This window comes from Lepidochelys olivacea (assembly GCF_965140295.1).
Source record: "Lepidochelys olivacea isolate rLepOli2 genome assembly, chromosome: 6".
In the NCBI taxonomy this organism is placed as follows: Eukaryota; Metazoa; Chordata; order Testudines; family Cheloniidae; genus Lepidochelys; species Lepidochelys olivacea.
Genome location: NC_140416.1, coordinates 109,420,282 through 109,442,112, shown reverse-complemented (window position 1 = coordinate 109,442,112; position 21,831 = coordinate 109,420,282). Strand labels below are relative to the sequence as shown.

General features: G+C 44.7%; 1 protein-coding gene across 1 annotated transcript in view; it reads right to left on the bottom strand.

Moving 5' to 3' along the window:
- The window catches only part of KLC1 (kinesin light chain 1), a 115,915-nt gene that overhangs the window by 93,111 nt on the left and 973 nt on the right, over positions 1-21,831 (bottom strand). The window lies entirely within an intron of this gene.

Sequence of the window (21,831 nt, the reverse complement as noted above, 5' to 3'; positions counted from 1 at the left end):
AGAGCTATCGCCACTTGCTTCTCAGCTGTGAGGGCTGCTCTCATCTTGGTATTCATACGCCTCAGGGCAGGGGAAAGCAAGTCACAAAATTCCATGAAAGTGCCCTTACGCATGCGAAAGTTTCACAGCCACTGGGAATCGTCCTAGACCTGCAACACTATGCGGTCCCACCAGTCTGTGCTTGTTTCCCGAGCCCAGAATCGGCGTTCCACAGCATGAACCTGCCCCATTAGCACCATGATGCATGCATTGGCAGGGCCCATGCTTTCAGAGAAATCTGTGTCCATGTCCTGATCACTCACATGACCGCGCTGACGTTGCCTCCTCGCCCGGTATCACTTTGCCAGGTTCTGGTGCTGCATATACTGCTGGATAATGCGTGTGGTGTTTAATGTGCTCCTAATTGCCAAAGTGAGCTGAGCGGCCTCCATGCTTGCCTTGGTATGGCGTCCGCACTGAAAAAAGGCGCGGAATGATTGTCTGCCGTTGCTCTGACGGAGGGAGGGGCGACTGACGACACGGCTTACAGGGTTGGCTTCAGGGAGCTAAAATCAACAAAGGGGGTGGCTTTACATCAAGGAGTATTTCAGGCAGGACTTCACAGAGGGTTCCAATAAGAAATGGTGCACCTAAGTTATTGTTCTTATTGGAACAAGGAGGTTAGCCTGGCCTCTGATTGATACATGGCTAGATTTACCTCGCTGCACCTTCTCTGTGAGTGACTGCAGTGTGACCTAGAGGAATGAGTCCCCTAGACAGGGGAGGAGGCAAATGAGTACAAAACAAATCTGGTCTATTTCTTGTTTTGATCCACTCCATCTATCTTTTACATCTTTGGCTGGCAGCAGACAGTGCAGAAGGACTGCATGCCATCCACATCTCATGGCTGCTCGGCAGAAGATGGTACAGTATGACTGCTAGCCATCCTCATCTTTTGCCTGCCCGGCAGAAGATGGTACAATACGACTGCTAGCCATCCTCATCTCTTGCCTGCCCGGCAGAAGATGGTACAGTACGACTGCTAGCAATCCGTATCGCCTGCCTGCTCACCATAAGACGGTTCAATAGGACTGACTGCAGGACTAAAGAGAATGACCTGGTCAAGTCACTCCAAATTTAGTCCCTGCGCCCATGTCTGCCCAGGCGCTCCCAGCCGACGTGGCCAGGAGCACCTCGGACATGACGATGACAGCTACCAGTCGTACTGTACCATCTGCTGCCACAAGGCAAGGGGTTGCTGCTACTGTGTAGCAATGCCGTACCGCGTCTGCCAGCACCCAGGAGACATAGGGTGACGGTTACCTGAGCCGGCTCCATGCTTGCCGTGGTATGGCGTCTGCACAGGTAACTCAGGAAAAAAGGTGCGAAACGATTGCCCTTGCTTTCACGGAGGGAGGGAGGGAACGGGGGCCTGACGATATGTACCCAGAACCACCCGCGACAATGTTTTAGCCCCATCAGGCATTGGGATCTCAACCCAGAATTCCAATGGGCAGCGGAGACTGCGGGAACTGTGGGATAGCTATCCACAGTGCAATGCTCCGGAAGTCGACTCTAGCCTCGGTACCGTGGAAGCACTCTGCCGAGTTACTGCACTTAATGCACTTAGAGCATTTTCTGTGGGGACACACACACTCGAATATATAAAACCAATTTCTAAAAAACCGACTTGTATAAATTTGACCTTATTCCATAGTGTAGACATACCCTATGTGCCTCTGCAGCAAGCTTCCACCTGACCTCAGACACAACTGAAGGCCCTCCCATCAAAGGTCTGCTGGATTAGACCTCTAAGGGTATGTCTAGACTACAAAATTAGGTTGATAGTATAAAATCGATTTTTAGAAATTGATTTTATACTGTCAATTGTGTATTTCCCCACTAAGCGCATTAAGTCAGCGGCGTGTGTCCTCAATACCATGCCTAGCATCGACTTACGGAGTGGTGCACTGTGGGTAGCTATCCCACAGTTCCTGCAGTCTCCACTGCCCACTGGAATTCTGGGTTAAGCTCCCAATGCCCGATGGGGCAAAAACATTGTCGAGGATGGTTTTGGGTACAAGCCGTCAGTCGCCCTCCCTCCCTCTATGAAAGCAACGGCAGACAATCATTTCGCGCCTTTTTTCCTAGGTTACCCGTGCAGACGCCATACCACGGCAAGCATGGAGCCCGCTCAGCTTACCGCTGCTGTTGTGAGCATTGTAAACACCTCACGCATTATTGTGGAGTAAGTGCAGAACCGGGCTAAGAGACGCCAGCACGAGGACGACTGTGATGAGGACATGGACACAGACGTTCCTGAAAGCACGGGCTGTGACAGTAGGGACATCCTGGTGGCAGTGGGGCTGGTTGATACAATGGAACGCCGATTTTGGGCCCAGCGAACAAGCACAGACTGGTGGGACCGCATAGTATTGCGGGTATGGGATGATTCACAGTGGCTGCGAAACTTTTGCATGCGTAAGGCAACTCTCCTTGAACTTCATGAGTTGCTTTCCCCCGCCCTGAAGCGCAGGAATACCAAGATGAGAGCTGCCCTGACAGTTGAGAAGTGAGTGGCGACAGCCCTGTGGAAGCTTGCAACACCTGACTGCTACCGGTCAGTCGGGAATCAATTTGGAGTGGGCAAGTCTACTGTGGGGACTGCTGTGATCCAAGTAGCCAATGCAGTCACTGACGATCTGCTATCAAGGGTAGTGACTCTGGGAAATGGGCAGGTCATACTGGATGGCTTTGCTGCAGTGGGGTTCCCTAATAGACGGAACACATTGCTATCTTGGCACCGGACCACCTTGCCAACCAGTATATAAACCGCAAGGGGTACTTCTCAATGATGCTGCAAGCACTGGTGGATCACAAGGGACGTTTCACCGACATCAACGTGGGATGGCTGGGAAAGGTGCATGACACTCGCATCTTTAGGAACTCCAGGCTGTTTGAGCAGTTGCAAGGAGGGATTTACTTCCCAGACCAGAAGATTATCTTTGGGGTATGTTGAAATGCCAATAGTTATCCTTGGGGACCCAGCCTACCCCTGGCTCCCATGACTCATGAAGCCCTACACAGGCAGCTTGGACAGTAGTAAGGAGCAGTTCAGCTATAGGCTGAGCAAGTGCAGAATGGTGGTAGAATGTACCTTTGGACGTTTAAAAGCTCGCTGGCGCTGTTTGCTGACTAGGTTAGACCTCAGCGCAACCAACATTTCCATTGTTATTGCTGTGTGCTCCATATCTGTGAGAGTAAGGGGGAGACATTTGTGGTGGGGTGTGAGGTTGAGGCAAATTGCCTGGCAGCAGATTTTGAGTAGCCAGACACCAAAGCAATCAGAAGAGCACAACTAGGCATGCTGCGCATCAGAGAGGCTTTGAAAACCAGTTTCATGACTGGCCACGCTACAGTGTGACAGCTGTGTGTGTTTCTCCTTGCTGAAAACCCACCCCCTTTGTTGATTTTAATTCCCTGTAAGCCAACCACCCTCCCCCCTTCAATCACAGCTGGCAAAGGAAATAAAGTAACTAATGTTTTGAAACCATGCATTCTTTCTTTATTAATAATAAAAAAAAAGTGAGATAACTGACAAGGTAGCCCCGGTCGGGTGAGGTGCGGGAGGAGGGAAGGACAAGACCACATTGCTTATTGTAACCACACTACAAATCAAAACTGTTTGAATGACAACCTTCTATTGCTTGGGCCATCCTCTGGAGTGGAGTGGCTGGGTGCCCAGAGCCTCCCCCCCTCCCCGTGTTCTTGGGCATCTGGATGAGGAGGATATGGAACTTGGGGAAGAGGGCAGGCGGTTATACAATGGATGCAGTGCGGGTCTGTGCTCTTGTTGGCTTTCTTGCAGCTCCAACAGATGCTTCATCATGTCCGTTTGCTCCCCCATTAGCCTCAGCATCGCCTCCTGCCTCTGCTCTTCGCGCTCACTTAATGCTTTCCTGGCCTCTGCCACTGACTGCCTCCATGCATTAAGCTGTGCCCTATCAGTGCGGGAGGACTGCATGAGCTCAGAAAACATGTCATCGCAAGTGCGGGTTTTTTTTTGCCTTCTAATCTGCGATAACCTCAGGGACGGAAATGATAGGGGGAGCATAGAAACATTTGCACCTGGGGGGAGATAAAAAGGGAGAGTAAAATTTAAGATGATACATTTCTGAGAACAAAAGGGAGACTCTTCCACAGTGAATCAAGCAATTCACAGCAGACAGCACATGTGCTTTAGGTACAAGGTTGTATTTTGCCTTTTATATTGAGTGCCTGCCGGTATGGTGACACATCACAGACGGCTGGGCAACAGAATTCGGTTTCCAAGCAGCCATGGTAAGCCTTTTGGTACACGGGGTTGGCTTCTTCCACCTTCATAACATGTGGGAATGCTTTCAAATTGCAACGCCATCCTTTCCCATAGCAAGCAATGCCAGTTGGGTTTCACATTTAAAGGGAGGGGCTGCAGCACACACCTCCCCCCACCCCACCACATAGCTATTCTCTGGGATGATCCCTTCACCCCTCCCCCCACCGCATGGCTATTCTCCGGAATGATCCATTTTAGCCAAGCGCAAACAACCCAGCATGAACGGGGTCCTTTTACTGTTCCCTTACAAAAATTCCCCTGTTTCAATCAGGTGACCATAAATGATATCACTCTCCTGAGGCTAACACAGAAAGATGAAGACCGAATGTTGCTTGAATGCGACCAAAACCCAGGACCATTCGCTGCCATGCTTTGTGCTGCAGTGATTCCAGACTACTTGCTACTGGCCTGGCGTGGTAGTGTCCTACCGTCGAGGACGAAATAAGGCAGCCCTCGCCAGAAACCTTCTTCAAAGGCTTTCAGAGTAACTCCAGGAGAGCTTCATGGAGATGTCCCTGGAGGATTCCCTCTCCATCCCCAGACACGTTAACAGACTTTTCCAGTAGCTGTACTGGACGTGAATGCATCCCAATTCTTCAGGGCAAATCAAACATTAAATACTATTGCTTTTAAACCCTGTACTGTAGTTACAAATGTGCACTCACCAGAGCGGCCTTCTCCAGCTTCAGGGTCGGGGATCCCGCCTTGGAAGGGTATTGGCTCCAGGGTGATGAAAAGGTCCTGGCTGCCGGGGAGAACAGATTCACCACTTCCCTGCTGCGCATTTTCCTCCTCCTCATCATCTTCTTCCTCATCCACAAAATCCTCCTCCCTGTTGTGTGAGACTCCTCCCTTGCAGGTGTCCACGGACAGTGGTGGGTAGTGGTAGGGTTGCCCCATAGAATGCTATGCAACTGATCACAGAAGCGGCACGAATGGGGTTCTTACCCAGAGCGACCGTTTGCCTCCTTTGTCTTTTAGTAGGCTTACCTGAGCTTCTTGACTTTCACGTGGCAATGCTGTGTGTCCCTGTTGTGGCCTCTCATCATCATGCCCTGTGTGATTTTGGCATATATATTAGCTTTTCTTCTTTTTGATCGGAGTTTGGCCTGCACAGATTCTTCTCCACATACAGCAATCAGATCCAGTGTCTCCCTTTCGGTCCATGCTGGAGCTCGTTTGCGATTCTGGGGGGACTGCATGGTCACCTGAGCTGCCGAGCGCGCCACGCTGACCAAACAGGAAATCAAATTCAAAAGTTCCAGGGGCTTTTTCTGTGTACCTGGCTAGTGCACCGGAGTTCAAAGTGCTGTCCAGAGCGGTCACATTGGAGCACTCTGGGATAGCTCCCGGAAACCAATACCGTCAAATTGCATCTGCACTACCCCAACTTCGACACAGCAAGGTCGATTTCAGCACTACTCCCCTCACCAGGGAGGAGTACAGAAGTTGATTTTAAGAGCCCTTTAAGTCGACGGAACGGGGTTGGTTGTGTAGACGCATTCATTTTAAAATCGACCTAACGCAGCTAAATTCGACCTAACCCCGTAGTGTAGACCAGGGCTTAGTATTTCTGTACTGCAATAAAACACCTGCTGCTGGCTGGTGTCAGCTGACTTGGGCCAGCTGGGCTCAGACTGCGGGGCTATAAAATTGCAGTGTAGAGCAGCATTCTCAATCGTTTTCTTTCTGAGCCCCTCCCCAGGTATAAAAACTCCACAGCCCACCAGTGCCACAACTGTTTTTCTGCATATAAAAGCCAAGGCTAGTGTTAGAGAGCAGCAAACAGGGCAATTGCCTGGCACCCTGTGTCACAGGGGGCCCTGCAAAGCTCAGTTGCTGAGGCTGAGGCTTCTGCCCCAGGTGGCAGGGCTCAGGGCCCCTGACTTCAGCCTTGCATAGCAGCACTTCAGCTTTCTGACCTGGGCCCCAGTGAGTCTAACATTGGCCCTGCTTGGCGGACCCCATGAAACCTACTTGCAGCCCCCCAATAGGCCCCAAGTCCCTGACTGAGAACTGCTGGTGTAGACAGTTGTTCTTCGGCTGGAACCTGGGCTCCTCCTTCCTTGGAGGGTATCAGAGCCCCGGCTCAAACATCTAAGCCAAATTTATAGCCCGAGTCAGCTGACATGGGCCAGCCCTGGGTTTTTATTGCTGTGTAGACATACCCCAAGGCCTAGTGGGATGACCATTTATATAGGAATTAATTCTGGTTTCACGAGCAGTAAATCCTTTCCTTGCTTGCTCTCCCAAGTCCTCTTAAGGAACAACATGGGCACAGAACAGTGCTTTTAGGGTGAAGTGGCCTAGAGACCCTTGTGGAGGGGAGAGCTATTACAGTGATAGGCGAGGACCTTATGGTTCTGTGCAGACTTCCCACTGGATGTGATAGTTTGGTCCATGGAGATGATGGAGGAGGGGATGTGGTGTGTAAAACTCCCTCCCTTCCCAGAAAGAAATCTGTGCCTTTAACTCACAATCTGAGGTGCATGTTTCACACATGAATTATTTGTGGAAAGGTAGCAAACAGTTCAAGCAACCCAATAAAAAACCTGTGTTTAAATAGCAACAGCTGTGACAAAACCAACTAATCTAGGAAATTCAGAGTTCAGCCTGTCTGACACTCTGGGGTATAAACAGTCTTTGATTCACAGAGAAATTCATATTCATGCCAGTGAGAATCAAATACAGAGGGAAAAATAGCCCATTCTGTTAACTTATACCATTTTGATTTTCAGAAGTAATCTTCTAATTTATATATATTCTCACAAAATGTTTTATAAACATAGCCTGATCCTGCAGTCTGTACACACAAAAGATTCCAACTGACTTCAACATATTAATATGGGTTACAGTACGGAATTATACTGGAATAACTTCACCCATCAGTGAAATGCAGCAGCTGTTTAAACGTGTCCAGGCAACATTAGTTCTCTAAAAGCCAGAATCAGCAGCCTGTCTGATATCTTTTGCTTTATCAGGCCTTAAGTTGGCAATGTTTAATGCTGCTATCAACTTTATTGATCATGATTTCTTGCCAATTTCACAGAGCTTTAATAAATATTCTATACAACAAAGTCTGTGCTAGGAGAACAGTAAATATGCACAGATAAGCACTCAGGAGTCAGAAAATGCAAAGTTCACAGTTCCATGTAAAAAACCGTAACCCTATCTCTCTGTGAATATATTACATTATAGTCTTCTAGTTATTACAGGCAGAATTACACTGGTATCACTGAGGTCAGGGGCACTGGAGTAAAAAAAACCACAACTATTTAGACTGGCAGGAAACTTCTGTCTGATTCACTGCCAGAACAATCAAGATGTCTGAACATATCATAGGAAACCCGTTACTTAAGGTTTCATTAAAGATAACATTGGTCCTGATTCTGCTCCACTTAAAGTCAGCGTAGCTGTCTTCTATATAAGTGAATTCTCCCCTCTCCCTTTTTTCTTTTTTTCAGTATTACAAGTAGCTGTAGAAAGTCTTTGCCAATAATAGCTAGTGTGCTTATTCCGTAATCTTTACTATGCATATAGTAATTGACAAGAACAAAAATTATACAGTGCGTTTAGAATATATGCAGAGTGTTTAAACAGTTAGTTACAAGAATTGGCCAAAAAATAAGACTTACAAATAATAAATTGCATTTAAAACACTCACGTTTGTAGAGGAAGCCAACTCCAAATGGAATGGGACTCCACTTAGCCCATTAGCACTGGGACACAGGGTCATTTTTTCCTTTTTCATTCTCCTACATTTTCACTTTCCTGGGTCTCTTCCCCATTCATCCCAAGGGTGCAGAATGTGGTACCTATCATACCCCATCCACCCCAAAAGGTGGGATATCTTTTGATTTAAAAATCTAGTCCCCATCCTACTCCATTAAATTATTTTCTCTTCCTTGCACCTTGATAAATTTCTAACTCATCGAACACAGGATGCCATCTTTACTGATGGCAGACTAACTTCCATCCCATTGAGAACAATGGCAGACAGCAGCCTTTTTAATAAGAGCAAACAAACAAAAAAAACCCACAAGTTAAGCATAGCTGCTCATGAAACCATGAACAGCTTTAGAAAAAAGAAAAAGAAAACCCACACATACCCAATACCAGTGGCTCTCAACCTTTCCAGACTACTGTACCCCTTTCAGGAGTATGATTTGTCTTGTGTACCCACAAGTTACACCTCACTTAAAAACTTCTTGCTTACAAATTCAGACATAAAAATACAAAAAGGTGTCACACTACTCTATTACTGAAAAATTGCTGACTTTCTCATTTTTACCATATAATTATAAAATAAATCAATTGGGATATAAATATTGTACTTACATTTCAGTGTATCGTACAAACAAAGCATTATCTATATAAAATTTTAGTTTGTACTGACTTTGCTAGTGCTTTTCATGCAGTGTGTTGTAAAACTAGGCAAATCTATAGATGAGTTGATGTACCCTCTGGAAGACCTCTGTGTATCCCCAAGGGTACACGTACACCTGGCTGAGAACCACCGCCCAATACAGAATAAATAAAACCTTGCTCTGATATAACTCACAAGAATTGCAGGTTTTCCTTGCGAACTCCTTTCTTACAACACCATCCTTTTTGTTCTTGGCAAGTATCCAGATTCCTCACTTTTCCTCTCCCTTTCTCAAACCACTTCCATAGCATAGCTTTCTACCTCCTGGAAATTAATGGTATAAACCAAGGGATCTATTTACTAATGCCGTGTTGAGGGAAAGGAATTCTGTGGGGTATTATGTAGTGGGAAGAGAAAGAGATTAGAGAAACAACTGTTTCTCCGTCACAGAAAGTGGTAGCTTCCAAAAGAAAACATGATTTACATATTGATGTGAAAAAACATAGTACAATTTTATTGTTTTTAAAGTGAAAGCTAAATAAATTCTGAAATTTGTTTATTTTTAATGAAAAGAGGCGTTTTCCTTTAAAAGAATGAGAGCTATAGCAGCTAGAACACAAGAAGTATGTGCAGTTGGATTCCATTTCAGTTCTAGTAGTGGTAAGGCACAAAAGAGAAACATCCCTGAAGCCAAAGTTTCTAGCAAAAAGGGGAAAAGCTTATGACATATATATATAGGGATACACTCCCACAGAAAAATGGGAACAAGTTCCGGGACAGGTCTCTCCCCGGCCCTGCCTGCCACCCTTGCATGCCTCCCCCAAGCGTCCCTGCCTATGCCCTGGGCAGCGGGCAGGTGCCAGGCTCTGCTGGCTCCCGGCATCAACTGCTGCCCCAGGGTCCCAGCACCCCCCAACCACTAGTGCCAGGGCAGGCTGCCCCTGCCCTTTCGCCTCAAACAGACGGACCCTTCCCTTTTCCGGCAGGACCCTCCATCAGCAGAGGGGACCCCCCGCACCCACAGTCACCGCTCCTGCCCTATGCTGGGCAAGGGGTAGCCCCATCTCCCACCCCCAGTTAGGCTACAATGAGGGGCAACAGCAGGAGGAGGCACACACATGATGGCAGCCCCCATCCCCACACCCACCACAGGGGAGGCGAGGGGGCTTCCTGGACCTGAGAGGGGCCCTAGTAGAACGTGCAGTGACAGTGGTGTGAGGTGAGTGTGCTAGTGGGAGGAGGAGGAGGAGGAGGAGGGCCCCCTCCCCTGGAGCTCACTGCTGCTGACCGGAGGAGGGCTGGGGGGAGTCCTCTCTGGCCCCAGCTGGGGGTAGCCTGCCTGCACCCCAAACTCCTCATCCCTGGCCCTGCCCCACCTCAGAGCCCGCACCCACAGCCAAAGCCCTCACCCCCCCGCACCTCAACCCTCTGCCCCAGCTCTGAGCCCCCCCCTGCACTGTGAACCCCTCATCCCCGGCCCCACCCCGCAACCCTCACCCCCACACCTCAATCCTCTGCCCAAGCCCCTCATCCCCAGCCCCACCCCAGAGCCCTCACATTTTTACATTATTTAAAAATATATATATCAGCTTACAAGGATGGGGGCAGGATTTGGACCAGTTCTGGGCACCACCAAAAATTATACAAACCTGCTGCCCCTGGAAACAAGCTGAAATTAAAAAATAAACCAGTACAGGTGACTTTTAATCTTAATATATAATCTGTTTGGCCCACACAAGGTTGTGCTCAGGTTTATGTGGCCCTACTGTGTAATAAGGGTGGGTGGCTCTGGGTTGGAGCGTTCAGCTGGGACGTGGGAGACCCATGTTAAATTCTGCCCTCTTTGCTAGAAGAGGAGAAAGGATTTGACCTCTGAGCTATGGGATATTTTGATGTGAGGGTTCAGTCTCTCTCCTGTTGGAGCTATTCTGCTGTACTTAAATAATGAAAGAGTGGCCAGAATCACCACAGTGTTGCAGTGCCACCCCACCCTTTGTATGCCCCCTATGCCAGGGCGTGGGGGGGGGCGTCTTCAGAAGACAGCCTTGCAGCTGTCCACCTCAGTTCCTCCACCAGTGGAATCCTTTCCCACCCAGATATAGGGCTTTGGGGGTCACTTTATGCTACTCTTGCCCCATTACCCAGTGTAAGAGAGCTGGAGTTGGGGTGGGAGGGGGAATCTCACCCTTAATTTGTTGGCAGACTCAGGCCCACAGGATCGTGTCAGGTCACATTCTGAAAGTTTTCCTCACACCATAAAGGATAGGCTTAATTAACATAAGTTATTCTGAAACTCACTGGGGAAGAGGCAGTTACACTATCAACATGTGGGTCACTGCATCATGATGCAACATCACTGACACTTTGAGGCACAGATCTTTTTCCATAGGACAAATAATTAAAGGTAAAAACCTTAGTCTGTCCCCTTGATCTCTGGTTTTGTTACGTTCTCTTCTAAAACATCTACAGAATCAGCATTATTGAAATAACATTGTAACTGTAATTATATTTTAGAAAACCAAAACGTGCCTTAATGTGTTCTAAGTGGATATTGGGAACAAAAGAAAGAAATATTCATTAATAATGAAAGTGAAATGTGCTGTGCATACATCATGTTACAGCTATTAATATGTGCTGCAGGGCCACAAAAGTACACCACGACCATATGTCTGAAAACTCTCATGGTTCAAAAACCAGGCTGAAGAATAATGGTTTCTCACCTTCATTACTGTACAACATTGACCACAAATCTACCAACAAAGGACCTCTTTATGTGCAGCAATTTAACATCCCCCCCCTTGTGTTTTACGATGTAATTGTGAAAATGTGACCGTGAGGTTTGGAATTCATTACTGATGGAGGAACATATACATTTATATCCATAAAGAGAGGATCTTTCTCTCTCTTTACACATTTCTCTCTCTTTTTTTTTCCCCTTCTTCTCTAAATTGGGACCATGAGCTAATCCAGGATTAGAATTCAGTGTTCTGGGCACTACTATTTAATTTGATTTACTTTCTTCCTTTTTGTTTATGAAATGTAATATATGGGACTTTTAAGAAGTTCATGCTGTAAATACGTGTAATTGCTGTTCTAATTTCCACAGAAGTGTATAATGGAACTAAAAATTAGAATGTAATTGTTAATTATATGATAAATGAAGTGCAGGGTGCTGACTAGCTGTTGGGTAATGACTGTGCTTATTATGGGCTCAAGCCGGCAAACAATAATCCTCTGTGACTGCTGGTTTTACAGAAACAATGCAAAACCTCCCAGACTTCAAGAGAAAACTTCCTGTGCTAAGAAAGCTAGTATCCTTTATCTGATAGCTATTCTACAGCCAACCTCTCCCAAGAGCAGAGTTGTTGATTCCTCCCAGCCCAACTGCCATATACAAACATCAACCAGATTTATAGCAATAATTTTTGGGGAATTATTGAGCATGCTCAGTAAGTCTTTTGAGATCTGACAGATGCTCCCGGCGCTTCCTGTAGCTGTAGCAGACAAATCACCGGGGAAGGAGAAAAGCTCTCTCACTGCTGGAAATGTAATTAAAACACACAAACAACTCAGTTGGCTGGAGTAGTGGATGTCATCCACCCCTAGGAGAGTTACTCCAGGTTGGTGTAATCCACACAAGCTACAGAATCCTAAAATGAGGGAGATAGATGAACTAAGCATAGAGGAGTATTGGAGCATGGCAGGTGAGGAACTAAGCTCTAAGAGTTTCTCGTGAGACTGACCCCGCCCCCCTTGGTAAGGCAACTCCCATCTTTTCACATACTATGTATATATACCTGCTACTTTATTTTCCACTCCATGCATCTGATGAAGTGGGTTCTAGCCCACGAAAGCTTATGCCCAAATAAATTTGTTAGTCTCTAAGGTGCCACAAGGACTCCTCGTTGTTTTTGCTGATACAAAACGGCTACCACTCTGAAACCTGTAATTTGTAAGAGCTTTCCTCAATTCAGGATGCTCTAAAACATCCCATGACAAAACTGGAAGTTGGGTGAGGTGTTTTCTTTTGACTTCTCCCCTGGCGTGGAACCCACACTTGTGCCTATTTACAGCTAGGTCACCCAAGCCCTTCATATCATAGCCAATTTGGGGTTTTGTTCTGGTTATAATTTTATGCCTTAGGAAATTGGAAGCTTTTCAAAGGTTGGTGTTGAGGGCAGATATGATTTTGCTTAATATTGGGGAGAGGTGCCTGCCTCATTTCTTAAATATCCTTTGGAGTTGTGCTCCCCTTTCATCTTTTCTTCACTCCCAGATAGTTTGGACAGTTGAAACAGTTTCTTACATAAATATTGGTGGCATCAAGAGTTATCGGTGTGGACAATGCAGAGTTTGATCTTGCCTTTAGATCTCCAGAGAAAATTTTATGTTGATTTTATGTTGTATCATGCTATCCATCTTGTGACTAGCACACCTAAAATGTGATCCCTAATTGCATTAAAGTTAGACAGCTATTTCATTAACTTTGTCTTTTGATGTTACTGGCCCTAAAGCTTGTGCTTTTTGATATATACGCACACAAATCAGACAAATTATTCAAATAATCCTAGAACAGTAACTAAGAAAATCTCCTCTTAAAATGTTCTAAAATGGACAATGTGCATTACATAACGATCTTCATTTGACAACTCGTTCAGGGAGAGGCCTTTATCTCAATAGCATATTTAAAGCCTTTCAACCAAGTGCTTTAACAATGAGATGCAATTAATAATCCTAATGTTTCATCTCTAATAGTATACTTCAAAGACTTTAACAGAGAAAATACAAATCTGAAGCAAAGCCTCAGCTAGTGTAAATTCTCATTGTTCCACAATGGAGGATTTGCCCCTCAGTGTGGAAGACTTTTTAAATAGATGGCATTTTTATTACTGCTTATACAATAAACATCCTTTCTTATGACATAACATGTATGATCCATTTATTGGGTTGAAATTAATTGTTCTTTAGTCCCTTTCATAAATACTGGAATATTAGATTATTAAATGCCAGTTTTGTGATACATCCCCTTTGTGCTGCTGTATGTTGGGATCCCCAAGTCCCTCTTCCACTCAGTTTGATTCTGGAATTTGTCACTCAGGTACCTTTAACTAGCATACAACAACACTATGCACAAGCAGGCCAGGCCAGGCCCAAACGCAGAGGATAGATGCAGGGTACAGTGCAAATCCAAAGTTACTTGGATTTTTTCGTAAAAGCATCTTTATTAAAACCTGCATTCCTGGCTATACTTTGCATCATGTGGTTCATGCCTGGCTTGGTTACTTTTCAAGAACCAGTTACATGGATAAAGAATGCTGTAATGTATCACTTGATCTCTACATTCCAGGTTTATCTTGTCCATTGTCCCTAGTACCAGCATGTTCCTGCCTATCTCAGCTGGAATGACTTTAGCCTAAGGACAGGTTTCAGAGTAACAGCCGTGTTAGTCTGTATTCGCAAAAAGAAAAGGAGGACTTGTGGCACCTTAGAGACTAACCAATTTATTTGAGCATAAGCTTTCGTGAGCTATAGCTCACTTCATCGGATGCATACTGTGGAAACTGCAGAAGACATTATATACACAGAGACCATGAAACAATACCTCCTCCCACCCCACTCTCCTGCTGGTAATAGTTCATCCAAAGTGACCACTCTCCCTACAATGTGCATGATAATCAAGGTGAGCCATTTCCAGCATAAATCCAAGTTTAACCAGAACGTCGGGGGGGTGGGGGGGGGGGGAGTAGGAAAAAACAAGGGGAAATAGCCACTCCCAGTCTCTATTTAAGCCTAAATTAATAGTATCCAATTTGCAAATGAATTCCAATTCAGCAGTTTCTCGCTGGAGTCTGGATTTGAAGTTTTTTTGTTTTAAGATAGCGACCTTCATGTCTGTAATCACGTGACCAGAGAGATTGAAGTGTTCTCCGACTGGTTTATGAATGTAATAATTCTTGACATATGATTTGTGTCCATTTATTCTTTTACGTAGAGACTGTCCAGTTTGACCAATGTACATGGCAGAGGGGCATTGCTGGCACATGATGGCATATATCACATTGGTGGATGTGCAGGTGAACGAGCCTCTGATAGTGTGGCTGATGTTATTAGGCCCTGTGATGGTGTCCCCTGAATAGATACGTGGGCACAGTTGGCAACGGGCTTTGTTGCAAGGATAGGTTCCTGGGTTAGTGGTTCTGTTGTGTGGTATGTGGTTGTTGGTGAGTATTTGCTTCAGGTTGGGGGGCTGTCTGTAGGCAAGGACTGGCCTGTCTCCCAAGATTTGAGAGTGTGTTGGGTCATCCTTCAGGATAGGTTGTAGATCCTTAATAATGCGTTGGAGGGGTTTTAGTTGGGGGCTGAAGGTGACGGCTAATGGCGTTCTGTTATTTTCTTTGTTAGGCCTGTCCTGTAGTAGGTGACTTCTGGGAACTCTTCTGGCTCTATCAATCTGTTTCTTCACTTCTGCAGGTGGGTATTGTAGTTGTAAGAATGCTTGATAGAGATCTTGTAGGTGTTTGTCTCTGTCTGAGGGGTTGGAGCAAATGCGGTTGTATCGCAGAGCTTGGCTGTAGACGATGGATCGTGTGGTGTGGTCAGGGTGAAAGCTGGAGGCACGTAGGTAGGATAGCGGTCAGTAGGTTTCCGGTATAGGGTGGTGCTTATGTGACCATTGTTTATTAGCACTGTAGTGTCCAGGAAGTGGATCTCTTGTGTGGACCGGACCAGGCTGAGGTTGATGGTGGGATGGAAATTGTTGAAATCATGGTGGAATTCCTCAAGGGCTTCTTTTCCATGGGTCCAGATGAAGAAGATGCCATCAATATAGCGCAAGTAGAGTAGGGGCGTTAGGGGATGAGAGCTGAGGAAGCGTTGTTCTAAATCAGCCATAAAAATGTTGGCATACTGTGGGGCCATGCGGGTACCCATAGCAGTGCCGCTGATCTGAAGGTATACATTGTCCCCAAATGTAAAATAGTTATGGGTAAGGACAAAGTCACAGACTTCTACATAGAGTGCTTCCGCCGACGTGCACGGGCTGAAATTGTGGAAAAGCAGCATCACTTGCCCCATAACCTCAGCCGTGCAGAACACAATGCCATCCACAGCCTCAGAAACAACTCTGACATCATAGTCAAAAAGGCTGACAAAGGAGGTGCTGTTGTCATCATGAATAGGTCGGAATATGAACAAGAGGCTGCTCAGCAGCTCTCCAACACCACTTTCTACAAGCCATTACCCTATGATCCCACTGAGAGTTACCAAAAGCAACTACAGCATTTGCTCAAGAAACTTCCTGAAAAAGCACAAGATCAAATCCGCGCACACACACCCCTGGAACCCCAACCTGGGATATTCTATCTACTACCTAAGATCCATAAACCTGGAAATCCTGGACACCCCATCATCTCGGGCATTGGCACCCTGACAGCAGGATTGTCTGGCTATGTAGACTCCCTCCTCAGGCCCTATGCTACCAGCACTCCCAGCTACCTTCGAGACACCACTGACTTCCTGAGGAAACTACAATCCATCGGTGATCTTCCTGATAACACCATCCTGGCCACTATGGATGTAGAAGCCTCTACACCAACATTCCACACAAAGATGGACTACAAGCCGTCAAGAACACTATCCCCGATAATGTCACGGCTCACCTGGTGGCTGAACTTTGTGACTTTGTCCTTACCCCCCGCCCCCTAGACGTTCTGGTTAAACTTGGATTTATGCTGGAAATGGCCCACCTTGATCATCATACACATTGTAAGGAGAGTGATCACTTTAGATAAGTTTCAGAGTAACAGCCGTGTTACTCTGTCTTTGCAAAAAGAAAAGGAGTACTTGTGGCACCTTAGAGACTAACCAATTTATTTGAGCATGAGCTTTCGTGAGCTACAGCATCCGATGAAGTGAGCTGTAGCTCACGAAAGCTCATGCTCAAATAAATTGGTTAGTCTCTAAGGTGCCACAAGTACTCCTTTTCTTTTCACTTTAGATAAGCTATTACCAGCAGGAGAGTGGGGTGGGAGGAGGTATTGTTTCATGGTCTCTGTGTATATAATGTCTTCTGCAGTTTCCACAGTATGCATCCGATGAAGTGAGCTGTAGCTCACGAAAGCTTATGCTCAAATAAATTGGTTAGTCTCTAAGGTGCCACAAGTACTCCTTTACTTTAGCCTAAGGCATTGCACCCTTATTTACAACTTAATCTTCCATTCACTTTCCCAGTCATGCCCACTGAGAAATGAGGTCTGTCTTAGGTCTAGTTATGCCTAGAATTTGACGACATAGGGTCTGTAAAGCTCCTTCATGGGGCATCTGAGGATTTTCCTGGGATAGAGAAATCCCTGGGTAACATACAGCCAATTCTATGCCACTTCCTCCTCCCAGCCATCCCTAGCACAGGGATAGGTCAGAAGTTTCTCTGGAGGAAGAGGCATGGACAGAGCACTGCTGCGCTCCAGTGATCCCTGGCTGGTATAGGGTTCTTTGAACAGTAGCCCTCAGGGTTTCTCTAATTTATGCTGGGGGCTAAAGTGGCCCCTGGGAATCCTAGGGATCAGGGAGTGCAAAAGATGGCATACCACCATCCTTACTGTCCCCTTTCCATCCAAGGCCCTGTGCTGAACACAACTTGGCCAGATCTGAGGATGAGCACCTGTGTGTCTCACAGGAAGATCATGGTACATTTCCTATATCCAGAGAGGCAGAATACTGGACTAAATGGACCTATATTGTGATCCAGTAAGGCAAATCAGATTATATGCTGTTTGGGGAAGAGCCCATGTTTTAATATGTATTTGTACAACATGTTTTAAGAGGGGGCCTGGAGTCTCAGAAGTACTAGTGCACTGAAATATTAATCATATTTAGAGAGAAATGATTCTGTTTATGTTCATTATTTCTAGCCACTAGTACTGTTTACACTTCTACAGCATCTCTCCTTTGAGTATGTCAATCTGCTAAGCCACACAACACTTGGGAGAATTAACCCTATTAACATACATAAAATTGAGGCACAAAGAGGTTATTTGATTTGCATAAATAACTTATTAATTGCAGTCTGAATTGTATTGTATTTAAAATTCAACACACTGTATGAGAAAATGATTTTAAAACAAATATGGAAAACTAACATTTATTTCTGTTCTGAGAATTCAGGTTCCCAGAGCTCAGGGCTACTCTTGGAGAACTAGTAGATTAGTGGCCCACTGGTACTGGTATCTTTACTGTAGAGATATAGACTACAGCTCCCACCATACAATATTCCATCTTGCAGTTAAGTTTCAATTTACCTGGCTTCATGCAAAAATGTGGTTGTTAGCCTAAATGAGGCTTTCTTTTGCAGTTTGCCAGGAGCCTAAGTCTGGTTGTCCTAAGGGACATTCTTTGTTGCTTAGCAGTAGACCTGTGAAGCTAAAAACTGGCTGAAGTGCAGTCCCTCCTAAAATGACGAGTTTATGAAACATATGAGCCAAAAGTGCTAGCTTACATATGACAACTCTGACTTTTGAGCTAGTGATTTTTTGGTGGGGCACTTAAAATTTTCATAGAAACTTAAAAAATATCACAATTGGAGCTGACATTACTCTCCTACTAGATTTCTGGGGAGTTTTATTTCAAGCTTTCCTTGGATAAAATTATTTTGAGATTTATAAATTTTCTCTATTAATCACAAAGGAGCTACAATCACAGCAAGCCCTACAAAGGAGCCTTTAATCTCCCTTATCAGGGGGTAGCCGTGTTGTTTTTGTGGATACAGACAAGCAAGGAGTCTGGTGGCACCTTAAAGGCTAAACGGATTTATTTGGGCTTAAGCTTTTGTGGGTGAAACTCCATGCATCTGAAGAAGTGGTGTTTCACCCAGGAAAGCTTATGCCCAAATAAATGTTAGTCTTTAAGGTGCCACCAGACTCCTTGTTTTAATCTCCCTTCTCATTCCTTTTTGATACATCCTCTTATATTCTACTGAAATATATGTCTCACTAGAGAGAAGTATAGCAAATAGCAGGAAACACAAAGACTGCTGAACATAACCATTTCCCAACACAGTATAAATCACCTAAATTATTAACCATTTGAATATTACCAAAATGTTGCTGTATTAGATCCTTGCAAAGGAGAGACAGATTAAACAGTACATGATGCTATGTGAAATGTATTCTATTTCAATAGGATTAATTTAATACTTAGTTGGTAAAATAGCTCCTCTGCATTTCTCCCCCCCCCGCATAGTGAGAGCTGGTGCACAGAGAAGTTGCTCTGATCTTTCCACCAGCTTCTGTTATAATAGTTCTTTATAGACACAAGAATTTTATTTTCAACAGCCAATGGAAGCGCCATATTCTTTTTTAGATTTGATGCACAGCGGATATTACTGATAAATCTTAACACAGCAGGTATCATAACTGTGCCTTGCCTGAAGAAAAACCCCCCAATAAATGTAATGCTGGCAAAATGATACGGCCTCTGTTTGCTCACAACACTGTCTCCATAAATTAATGAGAAAATTTTACAAGCATTATTTTTAACATCTTTTCACACTAGCTTTTTTGGATATTCTGAATTAATATCTTGCACTTTGCAGGATTGAGGCCTTAGGCTATTTGCTATGAGATCCATACAAACAGATCCCTCCACCATTACTGAAGGAAATAGAGTTGCACATGTGTGTAGAGGGTCTGCCCATGTGGAGCTTATTGCAGGAATGGGACTTTAGCTTCCATCACCTACTTCCTATGTCCATCATTTAAAAAAAAAAATGCTCAGTAAGATCAGGCTCTGGTGAGCTAGAGAGGGAGTTCTAAAAGTGGGCCTGTCTCACTGAAAGTGACTAGGAGCATTTTCAAAGTTGGCACTGACTTTAGATGACTCACTTGAGACAGGTTGGGCCTGATTTTCAGAAGTGCTGCACAGCTGGCAGCTCCACTTTAGTCACAGAGAACAGCAGATACTCTTCACCTTTGAAAGAACGAATCAAAGTGTTTCAGGATGTGAGCCCACTCCCAAAAAACGGAGGCACTCAAGATTAGTAGCCACCTTTGAAAATACTGACCTTGGTTTCTCACTCTCAGAAAGGACTGTAAGCAAAAGCATCTCAGCTGATCAAACCAACAGTGGTGAACAGGGAAAGGTGAAATGTCTAACGCACCAATCTTGCAAACACTTGCCTGCTTAAAGTTAAGCTTATGTATGAGAGCAGTCCTGTTGAAGTCACCAAGAAATCCCACGAGTGGTGTCTCTCTCCCCGCCAGTATGGACAGTATATCTAACCTACCAACTATTGTTGAGCAAGAGATCAATGGAAAAGCTGAAGTACAGCTGGAAAACTTTGCCTTGTAAGCATCTTAGACTCAATCCTAATCCCACTACATGGATGCATTAGGGGCCAATGCAGTAGTAATGACGGACCCCAAAATTATAGATATCCCATATAGTTCCTTATTGCAGTTGCCAGATGAGACTGACATTTCTCCATAAAGCAAAGGAGAGAGGTAAATATGGACAAATCAGCCAAGAGGCCAGCAGATTCATGCACAGTCCACATCTATTTGTCCCAGTTTAGGATGGGAAAGGGTAAGCGGTGTCTGCTACTCTAAAGTAATTCTCTACCAGGCTTGTACTTTGATTTTGAACCTGAGTGTTGATTCCCCCACTCTGCTAAATGTGAACGAACTCCTTTTATTAGGGCTGTGCTTGTTTTTTTTAAGCACTGGGTTCTTTGACATTCAAGAAAATGTAAAGGCTACCCTAACCTGGATTGTAGAAAAAAAATCTACTGCAACTATGAGTTCATGAAAAGATTGAGTATTCTACATAACGTGTCTAATGCTTTATTTCAAGATAAAAACAATATTCTGAAAAGGATAAGACATTTCAAACAAAATATTGTAATAAATATACAGCAGGGCCAATTCCAAGCTTAAACTACTATGTAATATGTAACTTTCATAACCATTTTGTCCAAGGAAAGATAGCAGTATTACATTGGTATTAAAAGATAGAAAGAGCAAAGAATGATCAAAACCCAGGTCGACACAGCTTTTGTGTTGACAGAAAAAAAAATCCAAAGCAGGAGAGTTTACCTGGGTATTTAGATTTACATGCAAAACTTTCTCTTATGGATTTAAGTCAGATCACAATATTACTGAAATATGTATCAGGGCTCATAGTCACAACTTGAAAATTAACAGATTATTTAGCCAGACCATTATTTAGCCAACAGACCATTAAGTCATTATGTGGGTGCCTTGACATAAGTAGACCAGATTATGGGGCCATTAGTGGGTCAATGCAGGAACCACACATGGGATTTATGTGAAAAATCTTTACAGAAAGATAAAGAAAAGCTGCATGTTTAATAATTTACTTGCATGGGCTGTGACTTCCAAATTCATGGATTCCCGAGTACTGCAATATTATTCTGTGGATCTCAAAACATGTCTAGAGGGCTGAAACATTAAGCCTCGGCTTTTACACCTTCTTTGAGGGGGTATGACAACATGAAAATAAATGCTAGCAGATGATGTCCCTTGGCCATGCCCCCTCATTCCCCGGACCCATCCCTTAACCTGCAGAACTCCAAATACGCTGTTTTCACAAAGTAACTTTTGCAGGGCTGGAGGGTGTGTGTACACACATGTATGTGAAGGAAATATTGTGTTGGTGATCATTCCCACCTAGAGTTTTGAGGAAATATATTTTGGCTGCATATTTGGTTGATTTTAATAGAGATATGGGCTACCTGCAGAGGATTGCTACCCCTGCTGATCCCAAGCAATTGGTCAAGCATGCAGTGGCCATGTGATTGAGCGCCAAACAACTGGGAGGAGGTGGTGCCTACCACTGGGGATCTCTTGGAAGGGTGAGAATGGTAACAAGTTTGGCTAGCTCTGAGAACTTCATATATCTGCTGTGGATTTTTTCAAATCCAAGTATGAATCATATTGTTTTCCATCAAATATTTGCAGTTCTACTGCTCTTTACTATTGTATCAAAAATATCACTCCTGGAATTCAAACATTTACATTTGTCCATACACATTCCATTCAGCAGAATCCACTTATCAGGTACCAAAGCAAACGACACATCTGTTCAACTTCAGTAATGG